General features: G+C 34.4%; 1 protein-coding gene across 2 annotated transcripts in view; it reads right to left on the reverse strand.

Annotated features, from left to right (window-relative positions):
* IMMP2L (inner mitochondrial membrane peptidase subunit 2) overlaps nt 1–14,711 on the reverse strand; it is a 405,705-nt gene that overhangs the window by 107,637 nt on the left and 283,357 nt on the right. The window lies entirely within an intron of this gene.

Genomic DNA, 14,711 nt, shown 5'->3' on the forward strand with positions numbered 1-14,711 from the left:
AGCTACCACCTTGGTATATACTCAATCAAATGTCTTATCAGCTACCAAAATCTGAACAAGCACAAAGTCTAAAACATTGTTCAGAATATTGTCTTATCTTCAGGGCATGGTCATGCAATATGGGATATAAAAATTAAACTAGATAGCAATTACTCAGTCTGTTGAAAAAACACGTAAGGATTTAAATACACCAACATAAAGCAACTCAATTTTATAGACCATATAGCTCCTTCTTCTCACACATTGCATATCAAATACTTTTTTATTATGCTACATGCTGTTGTAGAAATTACACCTTCTTAGAAGTGTGCAACGTGGCACAGTTGTTGTTGCTTTGGTAACAATCAAATTTTGTGAGTTTTGCACACATGTTCTCAGATATAATGCTGCTTTCATGTACTGTTAGTAATAAACTTTCTCTTTTCTCAACAGTCTTCAATGGACTACTTTCCTACAAGAGGCAGACTGCCCTGGCAGTTGAATTTCTGCCCTTTCTAAAGTAAATGGGATTCTACTGTCTGCTTCAGTAGGGGGGTATCATTTCATTCCAGACCTCTGGTCCAAATACATTTGCTTAGGAGTATGCCCTGAAAATCTTATTCTGGTTTCAATTACACAGAACAGAAAAGGGGGGGGAGAGAGAGAGAAATAGAAAAAGCATGAAAGCAAGAAAGCAAGAAAAAGTCACAATGCGAGAAATCAAGAAACCAAGCAAGGCTTCTGTTCCATGTCAGATGTATATGCTTTATATGATTTCTTTGGCAATTTTCTCATCATTCAGCTTAACAGTATAAATCCAAATGTAATATAATCAGAACAGTTCCTATGTCTCAAGAACTAAGTGGTGTGGTTTCTGTCAATGACCTCTTGTCTGTTCTTTTTAAAAATGAAGCCAGACATTTATTACAGCTCTAAACATAAGTTCAGATATGCTGTGATAGGTGGGCATATCTAGAGGAAATAGTGTCCAAAGAGGGAGCATTTATGGCAATATTTTGACATCAAAATTCATGGGCCTGTCTGCTTTACTTTGCACTTTACCCACTCTGACATGGCATTTCTCTACTTGAATGTTTCAAGGGGCTTAGTCATCTTCCAATTGCCTGTTAGAGCTGCACAAATGGAGGAGCACTCCAGCTTCCTGAAGGCCCACTCAGCTCTGAGAGAACTTATCCACCCCTACAAATGTGTGTGTGTGTGTGTGTGTGTGTGTGTGTGTGTGTGTACCTCTATACCTGCATGCACAGGAACCATGTATTCCTTGGCTACCCCAGGTCCCAGCTAACAGAAAGTTCCCTACATAGTAAGTAATGAGAGATGTTTCAGATTGTGGTATGCTTTTTTAAAAAACAGTGATTTTACCACGAATTAATAAGAACATTTATTTTGTAAACTCCTGTGAGTGACTCTTGGAAAACTGAACTCTGCTCACTTCACAGTCAGCAGAAGCTACAGATATTAATCATCTCTGAAAGCTGAAGACTATGTCAATCTTCAAATGTCAGGCTTCTTTTTCATTTATTTGGTATTTATGTATCTTTTAAGTGGAGGAAGATGAGTGATGGGGTCAAAGAAACAGATAAATGAGAATAATAAAACTCCTACTCTCTCAGACTTATCTGACATTCATAAGAAATACTATTTCAGTAAATACCCTACTAGAAGACCAGTGTGTCTGCAAAACACATAGTAAAACACCTCAGTTTACCTTAGGTGGTGAACTGCTTAGTTAAATCTTCAACCAAAAATCGAGTAGCATCTTGCAAAATAAATATATTTTTATGTTTTTGGAATGATGAGAGAAATTTATACAGTGCAGAAATAAAAATAAAGTAGTTTCAAAGAAATAACTTTATATATGAAATTGATTTTATTCTTCCATAATGTTTATAATGCATAAAGTCTTAAAAAAAACAAAACATAGGTTAGAAATACTGAAATGCTAAAAATGAACCTGGCTGTACAATCTATAATGAAAGCCAACTCTTTTTAAACTTTGTTGCTCCTGACAATAAAAATCTCTCCAGCTTCAAATATCCACTCCTTTTATACATAACTCACTACCATTAAAGCTGCTTGAAGAGAGCAGGGAAACATGTCAATGGTTCAAAAAGCTGACAAGACTTCATTATTTAACATATGTCATACTGGTATTTTAAAATCTCAATGTCTGTGGTCACACAGCTTTTAGCACAGTCCCAGGTGAATCTTATGCCAGATCTCATTGCTTTTCTTCTCCGGACAAACCCAGATCATTTTTAAACTAAAAATCTTTAGAATTTTCTTTTAAAGGTTAAGTATTTTACGGTAATGCAATATTTTTTCTTTTGTCTGAACTCACATAAACTGACTTATGGTACTTCTTGAGTCACTTCAGCCATCCAGTCCATTTGTCCACTCTGTGGACTCTAAATCCCTGTCTAAGATAATCTGGTCTTCCCTTGCCTTAATTGAAAGGGCTCTACAACAGGAAGATCTGAGCTCCTAAACCAGCATTAGTACAGCTTTTAATAAAAATACATTTTTGCATAATTTGTGTTTGAATTAGAAAGTCAACATTTAATTGTGTAATATCCAACCCTCTGCATGTTTTCAGACTACTATTTTCTGCAGTTTGCTATAAGAAAGTGCACCAGTGATATCTGTCTGCATTCAAGATTTTTCAAAATAATGACCTCCTCAGAATTTATATTTAGTCTTGGAAATTGGTAGATGAGTGGTGAAGTCTGGCTGCAGATGTGTGTCTCTGCTGATACAATTTAATCTATTACAGCCCAACTTATCTTGTCACATTGCACCTATTTTCAGCACATGCCTGACTCTTCCTCAAACATTATCACATTTCATATTTTGGTTACAACTGACTAAATTAATTGATTTATTTTCATCACACCATGGTGCTTGACATGCACTTAATTTAATCAAAATCTCTAATCAATATTTTGTTAAAATTTTTTCAGCATTTTGTCAGTGTTATTTTCTTCATTTTGTTCATTGTATTAATAGCAGCATCAACTGCTAACCAGTATATCAAACACCAACAGAAACTTTTTCCATTGCTGTATGCTTGATAAAGATCATAGCCTTATATTTATTTTTAATTTATGTAAATAGTCTCCAAAAATCCTTTTAATTATTGCAAATATCATTTTAGGTAATGTTTTAGAAGAAGGGTCATTACACTCAAAATAATTAAATTCCATTGTGATTCTTGATCTCTAAGATGTTAAAAGCAGCAATCAAGATTTGAGTCCCATTGTTAGGTACTGTATAAACCCATTAATTGGGATTCCACTTAGCTAAATTTAAAAGTTACAAGTCTATTTTAAATTCATTACTATCAAAGGAAACACATTCAGATGAGTTATCATTCATTGTATCTATCTTAGCAACCTATTTTATGCAATATAATTTTACATATCTAAAGTAGGAAATAGAATAGGGATTTTTAGAAGAAACACTTAATGGGAAAGGTAATGGAAAGAGGAAATTTGAAGTCCTCAATCCATGGCTGTGGTGGTAACACAGTAAAAAGAAAGTGTACTTCAGTTACTCAAGAGTGATTGTACTTACACTGCACAGTAAGCTATGATATTTTGTTCTCAGGGCAGACACAAGGCTGGGGGCTCAATACTTTATTAGCCTCAGCATTCACAAAAAATAATTCATGACCAAACACTTAAGTAAAGAATTTTAACGATGGGCTAGGATCATAAGCCAGAATAAAGAGGGAATGTGTTGTGTATGATAGACTCTGATTGTACACAAAAATGTTTAACAATAGTAAAACACTAACCAATATTTCTGAATCATTTTGCTGTAAAGATTTCAGCATTACAATGAATCAAAAACAAAATAGGAGAGAATGTTGATGAAAAAGAAAGACAAGCACACTTGAGAGATGTAAAACAGAGATGTACTAAGAGATATAAAACATGAAGGAAATTGATAAATCATTTGATCTTCTATTAGTGGCTGAGGTCCCAGCTAGAGTACCCCAACTTAAGAAAAGTGAAATCTATTGGGGAGAATCCAGGATAGAGCAAAGAAGGGATATTCTCAAAAATATGCAGATCTCAGTGCAGGTAAAAGAATGCTTCTGGGAAAAGTTAAATAAAGCCATGTCCTACTTCTGTGCACACAGGGATGGGCTCTGATCTAATTGTTTTCACACATTAAAGGTATAATTGAGAAAATTAATGCTAATTTGAACAAAGGTTAGTTTAATGCCTATAAGCAGTCAAATCGTTGTCACTTATAGTAAAGGATGGCAGAAAAAATAAATCCCAGAAAAGGCAGTGTTGTTAATATAAAAAACTGTGATGTGTCTCACCTTGAACACAGTCTGCAGCTTTGGAGTACCTTGACTCAGGCACAGGACCTTGCACGTGGCCTTGTTGAACATTATGAGGTTTGCACAGACCCACCTCAGTGCTGTGAGGTCCCTCTGGGTGTCATCCCTTCCCTGCAGCACTGACCACACCACACAGCTTGGTGCCATCAGCAAACCCACTGGATGGCAGTGCCCGTGTCACTGACACAGATGTGGCACAGCACACCCAATCCTTTGGACCATAAAAGGCTGGAAACGTGATCAAACCCACGGAGGAAGAGTCTAGTAAAAGATTTATCCAAAGATATCATCAGCCTCAAGTTAGGATGCAGCTCAAAGCCCAGATGATATCATGGAAGGGTGTCCCTATTCTTCAAATTCCTTCTCTTCAAATTCCTCTCTGATGAAGCAGGGTTATTCTGGGAAACATAAGATCTGCCTGGAAAAATATAAAGCCTTTATATTTTCTTACTCCTGTAAAAATTAGACTAAGTGCAAGAAGCAGCTCATACACTCTATAGTGCTGTATGAAATTCTTTTGAAGGAAAAATGATAATTTTTTTCAATAACTTTGGACTCAAAAGAAAATAATTGCCTAATTTTCACTAACATAATTTACTATTATGAATTACTGTGAAAAATATTCTAGCTAAATAGATAGTAAAGCACTAGAATAGTCTTGCTGTGGAGGTTGTAAAATAACTTTGACAAGGTTTAAGAGAGTAAGACAGACAAACATTTGTTAAAATATACTTGATCTTTCTTCTTTCCCAGAGAACTGATTCATTCTTCCACCTTCATTTGTATTTTATGGATACAATTTCCAGAAGAATAGATAAAAAATGAAAATGTATTTCAATAAAAAATGCACCTTTAAAAAATAACAAGCTAAACAAATTAATTAAATAAAGGTTTGAGACAACACATCTGTTGTTTCATTCTTTCAAATGAGGTGATGAACAGAACTAAATGTTTTAGAATAAAAAAGTTCTGGCACTTTTTATCATTTAAAATCTACTTGATAAAAGAGGAAGAAAACCTGAGTGATTGAAAATTAAACGTGAGCATGGAACTGAGCCTCAGTGGGTGGATTTTAGCAGAAGGGTCATCTCTTGAATAAAGAGAGAAACAGCCCCTACATAAATTCCAGTATAATCATGTACAAAGTCAGTTTTGTGGATAAATACAGCATAGTTCAGACTCTAGGGCTACCCAGGTAGTGCTTTTCAGTTGAAAAGAATTCAGAACACCAAAAAATTAAATGAAAAAGCATTTTTTTTAATTAATCAAATCTAAACTTTTAATGAGAGAAAACAAATACCAGTTTTGTTCCTAAAGATGCTAAGATTAAAATCATCCATTTAATTTAGAATAAAACTTCAAAACAGAAGTCAGGGTGAGGTCCCTCCAGAAAAGAATTGTTTCCTTTTCAGAATGGGAATAGATTCATTTTCAACAACGTCCTCCTGTTGACTCCATCTGACTGTTATCTTAATTTTTTGCCTATTAACTGAATCTCTCTTTATTTACCCTCTTCCTCTCAGTTTGTCTTCTCTGCATGGGGTGGGATGAGAGATAAAGATCTGAATTCCTCTGGTGACTGCTTCTGTAGCAAATTAGTGAAGCATGATGCCAGGATATGTTACATCACTATTTTTACCCTGTTTATCCTTGGATAACTGTTTTCAAATAGGATGCAACACGAAGGACAAAAAGGTATGAAATTAGATTTTGCAGAGAGTAATTGTCTTCCTTATCATGACTGTGCTGGTCTTAGAGTTTCCAAATTACTAGCTTGAAAGTAGAAATTGGTGTGAGCTAAAACACATACATACACAAAAAGATAACAGAGCAGATTAACCTATACAGCAATGAAATCTAGGTCAGGCTTAATAACCTTCCAATTGCAGCTGACACAATGAATATTAAGCCAGTCAACCATGAGAGATGCATTCATGAAGCCAAACCAATCTAGGTTTTTTAGAGGAAAATTCACTATAAAATACTGATGTTTATGTGATTTTTTTTTTCCTGTAAAAATGCAATTGTACCATTTCTAGAAAACTCATCACAGATAATTAACAGTGGATCTCTAGCAGCAATATTTTTAAATACTAAAATAATCTATCAAGAAGGCCTAAGTTAGGTATTATTTTCTGCACAGATTGTTATGATAAGATGAGGAAATGAGGAAAGAAAGGAAGGTAATTGCTCTTGCTCTAAAGTGGAATTGAGAGAAGATGTCTAGTGAATTCAGAGAGTTAAAGAATTTTTTCTGAAAATCCTATTGAGTAAAATTTACTGCAGAAAACAGTAATAAAAAAAAAGTTTTGGTTAACCATTTCCTGAATTCAATAGATCATCATTATGGTGGTTTTATCCTATGAAGATAATATTTCCTGGGGAATATATATGTATGCATGTATGTTTGTACTCTTAAAACCCAGAACTAATAAAGTAAAATGTAGCACTAAGCACACTGAACTTGTTGTGTGAGGAGAACTGTCTTTATAACCTCTGGTTCACACAGTTCAGTTAAAACCATCTGATGAAATTTGTTGAAAAAGGACATAGAAAGATGATGACTCATCTTTTCTGTGCTGGTGCTTTGTGTAACACAATAAATATTACAAATGTAATACCTGATAAAAAGTTAGCATTTTTCTGGACAGCAAATGCTTAAAACCAGATACCTCAGCATTGTGCTGGGGCACCACGTCCCCAACACATCCCACCACAGAATTTCTACTTCTTATCTCATGACCCTGTGGGCTGTGCCAATTCCTTGTACCTGTTAACTATTACAGAGACTTCATAGAATTTTTCAGTCTCAAAGGATACCAAATATTTCTTTGCTTATGGGGATGGGCAACCTGCTGTAGCTGGAACTTTTTGGGTAGGGAAGTTGAACTAGATGATTTCTAGAGGTCACTTTTGACCTCAACCATAATTGTGATTCTGTGATTGTCCAGTTCTCTGAGATCATGAATGAGCTCAGAAAAGGTATATTAAAAATAAATCAATATTTGAAAAACCTTTTGGAAAAAATGCCCTAATCCCTACTTCCTCTAAAAACTACATAGAAGACACTCTAGCGTTCTGACCATATTCCTTTTCCTCCCCTAGGAATTGTAGAAAAAGAAAATTGCATTAAGCAAAAAAAATTCTAAAAGCAACAAAAGCTCAACTGTTCAAAACGGATTAAAGCTTCATTAAGCAGCAACCAGGAGTGATGTTTTCAGTCAGTATGATTTATGAACTTTGTTTGCTTTCTGCTGTTCACCAACAAACAAAAGAGCTGCTCTGGAACTATTCTCTGGGGGCAAAATTGCAAACAGAATGAGCACTCCATTAAAATTCCAAGGCAGTATTTAACAAAACTATCTAAAATATTAGTAAATTTTAACTACATCTTTTTTGAAATACTATGATGCAATTCATTTTTACTGAAGGGTGTGTGTTCTGCCCAACACAATGTTCACTAGTTTTTGATATTTCCCCAGACTGGTAGAAAGTAAAGAGATTTCACCAAAAAAAGACTGGGTTTCACAGTCAGGAATCTACTCTTTCAGCACCATCAGCAGTGAATTGATAAAGGCAATGATAGTTCTTTAAACATTCTTATGCAATTCATATAGAAGGTGTTCCTATGTAATTACAGAACTTTAAAATCCAAATATTGTCCTCAGTCTCTCTCCTAAGATAAGGCTGAAAAAAAAAACAACGTTAAATGAGCACCTGTCTTCATTTTAAAACAATGAAAATACCACCTACTGTACAAGCAATCAGTACCCTGTATTTTGATAAAATCATTCCCACACGTGCATATGTATGCAGTACCATAAATGGGTTTATGCTGGAATTATCTCCTGCTAGTGTGAATGTAAGCAGCTGTATTTTCTTTTGGAAGACTCCTCAAATAAATGGCTATTATAAGGGATATTTATTATTTGGAATCCAGTTTATCTGGCCACTAATATACAAAAGTTCTGCTAAAAAAAGTCCTTGAATCTACCTTTAATTCTGGTCTGACAACTCTGAAATTCTATACCAGAAATATGGCCCCCTCACGTCTTAGAAATCAACAATCAAATTAGAAAAAAAACAAGTAATGTTATGATTCCATGCAAAATGCATCTAGCCATTTGAAAAAGGTCTAAGAAATTGGTGGCATGATTCATAAACATATGCTGTTGACAGGACTAATCTCATTTTACCTTGGGCAATTAGGTTGGATCTACATTATTCCTCAGAGATAACTGTCTGTGCTATTTCTTAAAAAACCTCTAAGTTTTCTTAGTATGAGAAGGTCAAAATTTTTTGTATAAACAAATGCATTGAAAGATCACACGAGGCTGGAACAAGATTTAAGCAGCTAACCAAAAGACAAATTCCAAAGTAATTACTAAATAGCTCCTAGACATTATACAAACAAGCCCAGTTTAAATTCTGTACTTTATAGTAAGAAATTTTGGTATTTTTCAAAAGATTGCTGCAGTAAGAAACAGGTATTTTGCACAGCATTTGATGGACAACTTTTCTATGAAGTAGAAAAATACATCATAAATTAATATAAAGAATTTATATTTTTCTTATGTAAACATCAACATTATATGCCTAATTAGGGATGGAACCATGCTTTTAAGTTATAACAGGTGATACCTAAAAGCAAGAGAATTAGCTGTGTACTTAAATAACATTCTAGAGAGAACTGGATGAGCCAGAGGCACTGGCATCTATTTAAATATGCTATGCCATTTTCAACATAATTAGTTACCTAATTGAAAACCCAAACTTAGTCAATGCATTTGTACATGTAATTAATTAGTTTGTTTAAAAGCACTTCATTTGTAGTACTTTATTCTTCATTTCCTTCCTTTGTCACATTATCACAGCAGAGATTTAATTTTCAAAAACAAAAAGAGACAAATACATAAAATTAAGAAGGGCTTTAATAGAAGAAAGCACTATAGGGCAATACAGCACTAGTGCTATTTATAATTTCAGAGACATACTTCTTTTTTTTGGTCTGAAGCTATTTTCACTATTTCCATGTACATCTTCAATATATCTACATCCTAACAGATATGTGTTAAAAGACTCCTCAAGCTTTTTATATGAACAGAATATAGATTATACAGGTCAGACTTTGCAAACCCCATGCAAACAGGGAATTGTGACTAAATCAAGCCTTTATTTATTGGTGCTCTCTAATTCGTGCCATACTGATTAGGAATTAATATTACAGATTTTTATCCTTGTGTCCCAAGAGGTTCAGAAGTTGCACTGGATTCAAACCAGGGTGTATATATATATATTTGCATACAAGGAAACAACAAGACCATCATAAAAAAGAAATAAAACACTATTTTTCGTAAAGTCACAAATATTAAAAAGATTTATCATAAAGTTTATTACAAACAGCTAAATGAAGGATTTACAGAGGTTTTTTGTTTGTTTGTTTTTGTTTTTTTCCCAAAGCTCTTCCTCAGGCTAAGAGGCAGGAGTTAAGATCTGTGTAATTCAAGGCAATAGATAAAGTGTTGAAGGGTTAGAAAGCAAATGAAAAACTGAGTGTCAAGAATGATAATTTACAAGATGATTTATGGATGAACCCAAAAATCCAGAGAGTAAGATAAAGATAAATCTATGAGCAAGAAGAGTCCCAAAGCCCCCTAATATTCACCAGACCAGAGAAATCAGTTACAATACTCAAGTCCAAACCTACTCAGCCTTTTGCATTTACTTCTGGAGAGAAACAGGAACCCACACACATTTTAGAAGTATGAAATATTCTTTATGATGACAAGATAGAAGGTGTAATTGAAGCCTGATACTAGGACTGACAAAATCATACGGTGGATTTTGGCACAGTTCCCCAAGTGAGCTGAAACACAAGCAAGGACAGCCTGACACACACTGAGAAGAGAATCAGCAAGACCAGTGGATGTAGAGAAAATAAGAGTCCTGGAATTGAGAAACAGGAGTTGTTGATGGCAGATATACAAGAAACAGTCAGAGTGGCAGTAGAAGATTTAACTTTTGACAGTTGACAGCAAAATATATAGCCAAAAACCTGGACACACATTCAAGAAAATAATTTATGCAAAGTATAGGGTCACAATAAAAATCTCATTCATTGTTGGAAAAAAACCAACCAAATAAACAATCAAAAAATCTTGGATTAAATACTAGATATAAGCTTTGAATGAAAGTAAAAATATAAGCTGTAGGTACCAGATAAAAGAACCATTAAAAATTCAAAAGACTATGTAAAAGAGGAGAAAGTATAAAAACACTTTAAAGAGCACAAATGATAGAGAAATAAAGTCAATAAAATCTATTGCATGTGTGATAGAAGAAAGGAGACAAATTTCTAGAAAAAGAGTGACAGGTAATAAGATGGAGAAGGAAGGAGCCAGGAATTACCTTTATCCAGTGAAAATCACTGTATTTGCATTAAAACTTACAGAGCAGAGAGAAGATTCATGCACATCTATAGAATTTTGGAAATGTTTATGTTTTATTTGGTGAAAGCTTTAATGATGGCAAAATCTTGAAATACAGTCGTCTTCCAATGGTTTATCATCATCTCTTATAACAGTGGTGTAAAAATGAGAGGGTAGAATGCTAAAAGTTGCTAGAAGCACAAAAGGATTCTACTCTATAAAGAGACATGATACAAAAAGCATGCTTAACCAGACCTTCTATTCAATGCACAGTGTGCCCTTTTCCATTAATGCTATTACTTATTACAATAATTTCTGTCCAAAAGGAATTAGACCTCCTCCAATAGCATCCAGGACTAAGGAAGAAAAAGAGCAGTGCCAAAAGAAACAACAGGCACACAAAATCTCTAAGGAAACAGGGAAAGTAAGACAGAAGCATGTTGAAAATATCAAATCACTTAATTTTTTTCTCTTTGTCTTCCCTGGGGAAGAGTTTTTCATATATGCCTGTAAAACCATCAAAAGTCTTCTAAATAGCTGTGCTTCCTCCTCCTCCTAGGTAGTAAGATAAAACTTAATGTCTGCAACAGAGTTTAATTCCATTCTGTTCATAATTTTGACCGCAGTAGTTGCTGCATTTTTGTCTGCAGTAAGACTGGACTCCTTTTGAACCCTGTTCATCTAGCCACAGGTACCACCAGGTAACTGGGAACACAATATAAATATAAGATTATAATACATATATATAATATACATATAAAAGCACATCTAATAATATTGCATTTTACCTTTTCACTCTGAATATGGATGTCTGTGTACATAGATATTCTTTTATACAATTAAATCTCCGTATCATTTGAGGACAAAACAAATAGGGGAAACAGGAGTTTAAGTTAGTAACAAGTTTAGATCTAGACCTTCAATTGGCTCTCCCTGCATTGCCAGCTGCAATCACTGAAAATGGATGAAAATTTCTTTTAAACCATGCCATTTTGAAAAGCTATGATTGTGGAAGGAAATTACCTTATACATTCTGTTTTCATTTTATTACCTCACTATGGGAATCTACAGCTGACTCACCTCTCTTTCCTCTTGGTGCACAGTATTTTAAGTTCTTGCCTTCTAAGCAGCCCTTTAGTCTAATAAAATTAAGACTCTCAGTCTACCACTAAACTGTGGGGCTCAGGGATACTTCCTGGATTTTCCCTGGTCCTATGTTTGTACAAGGCCTACAAGCACATCCTATTTTCTCCTTCCCTTCCTTCCCTGGAAAGCAAAAACAAGTACAGAGGCTAGACAGGAGACACAGAATGAGCTACACAGAAGCAAAACAATGGGGGCATTATGGTAAATAAGTCTATGTATTTTAGACCCCACTGCTTTTGTAACTCTATACACATAATTTCCAGAGCTCTGATGATTCAAATGCAGTTGCAGGTTTCCTTCTAGTGAAAAAATTTTTGGTCAAGTAATCTTGAAAATGCTGTCACAACCAATACATTCACCTTTGCTTTCTCACCCCAAAATGACAGGATGGGACCAATCCCTTCACACTGACTATGCTATGCTTCCACTGCAATGGACATATGGACATTGACAACTAATTTAACAAACACACGTCTAAGGAAATTTCACCATCTCTTCAAATCATGTAGCAAACTTTTACATATTGAGATTTTTTTATTAGGTCTCCTCTATCAATCTTATATTTTCTGAGTGTTCCTATTCCTTCAGCATTCCCTCATCTATCCATGCTGTGTGCAACTTTTAGGTGAACTCAAAAATCAACCTGCAGTTGCTGTTGAAGCTTCTCCATTTCCATACTGAATAAAAGAATTATCTGCTTTGTCCTAAAATGTTTCTGTTAAGTAATTAAATTTAGCTTCTGTAAAACTAACATATTCTTGCTTTTCATTCACTTTATGGCACAGAAATCCCCCCACACTAATCTCATTTATAACATCTGGCAAATATCTCACACCTTGCAATTCATGATAAATGTAATGACAAGAATGATGCTGCTTTTCAAATTAAAAAGCACATGACAAACCACCCTATCATCTCCATCAGGCTGCCTATCCTGATGCATATAGGAAAGACATGGTCTGTATTAATTTCAATTTATTTATTTGTTTGTTTTAAGAGAAGCTGAATTCTTTGACTGATAATTGCAAGTTCCATGGACAAAATTTTGCATATTGCATGCTCCAGACTGGGGAAAAAAATTATGTTCCTACTTTTTGTATTGGCAGATACTATTATATTTTGATGTGCTTTGAATATCAACACATAGGTATTACATTGAATTTAGAACCTCCAATTCTAAGAGGATTACTGATAACAGATATGATTGCAAGGGAAAGCAAGTTCTACCTTATACTGATATAGTGTCATATATTCATCATTTAACTGACAAGAAGTCCCTTGATTTGGGAATCAAATCTACCACAGCAAAATCATGCATCTGGATATTTCTTCTAGGCAATAGCTCTAAACAAACTGAAACAAACACAAATTAGGTATTTAACATAGACTTTTACCAGGCTAGAAATTCTAGAACTCTCTGCTTTAATTTATTTTTGTAAAGTTTCACTGTAATAAAGCAGGTAAGTCATGCAAAAAATAACTTGGGTATTATACCAGGAAAATATCTCTGATGTATTTGAAGATTTGCAATTTTTGCAGATTTTATATTTTCAAGATTAATGCTCAAATCTTTTTTTTTTTTTTTTTTTTTAAACAATGACCACATAAAACAGAAGGATTATGGTTTAGGTTAGATTTGGACTTATTAGACTTACTTACAGCCATATTAACTGTATATTATACAATCATGTATCCAGTAACATATCAAAATCCCGAAACTACTGTTTCATAATATCTATATAAATCAAAGTATGTTGCCAAGACTCGGGAGAAAATTTGCTATTGCTTCTGCTACAGGCATTGCCCAAAAGTTGTAACACAGTGGTTGTGGAGATGTTCCACACTGTGACAGACCTCCAGAGTCTCTTCCAGAGATGTGCAAAGGAAAAATGACATCTGCTCCTATCATTTTTAGAGAGTTGTAGAAATGTGTCAGGTTTTCAGTTCCTCATACTGTCACCGCTGTTGAGCTTTTCCATTTTCACAAGGACAAAATGACAAGCACTGCTCCTGGGAGCAGAGATGAATCTGATTGCAACAGGACTCAGAAAACAACCACACAGTTTTTGCACTTGGACTGTAGTGACTGGATGTAGTGAAGGAATTAATTATTTCTTCACTGAAATGAGGAGAAACTATCTCTTGCAAAACCAGACAGCTTATTTGCTTTCATAAATTTGCAGGTCAGAGTACTTGTTATAATCAATTCTGATCAGGTGATCAGAAATCCACATTAAAAAGATTTTTAAATAAATAAAATAAATAAACAATCTACATTTTATTTTCATTAAAATCACTATGACTGTTAACTACCAAACAAGCTTGGAGAAAATGAAAATACACGACTAATTTTCTATCACCCAGTGTTCTCATTAGCCTTAATGCTCATTAAATACTGCAACTTAAAATTATTTTCCTGCTATATACATTTGGCTTTCTTTAATTTTTGTTGATGGCTTGCTTTCCTCCTTTTGACAGTCTGAATGTGTGTGCTGCAGCACAGCCAGACCCAGTTTCATGATAAAGCACTTCATAACTGGATTTTGTGTGTCTGAAATCATCTGGTTTGAAATTTACCCGGGGACTTGATCTGCTGTAGCAAATAATGTGAAACTAATGGGATTTTGATATGATGCTGATGTGAGGCTTGGAGAGTTATGTATCCAAGATCTACAGAAACTTTAAAAACAACATTAAAAGTACCTGATGGTGATTTGGTCAGAAATTGAGACTCATTTTATTTGCAATATCCCAAGACAGGTATAATCACAACATGGCTGAGA

Source organism: Oenanthe melanoleuca, chromosome 1A (genome assembly GCF_029582105.1).
Source record: "Oenanthe melanoleuca isolate GR-GAL-2019-014 chromosome 1A, OMel1.0, whole genome shotgun sequence".
In the NCBI taxonomy this organism is placed as follows: Eukaryota; Metazoa; Chordata; class Aves; order Passeriformes; family Muscicapidae; genus Oenanthe; species Oenanthe melanoleuca.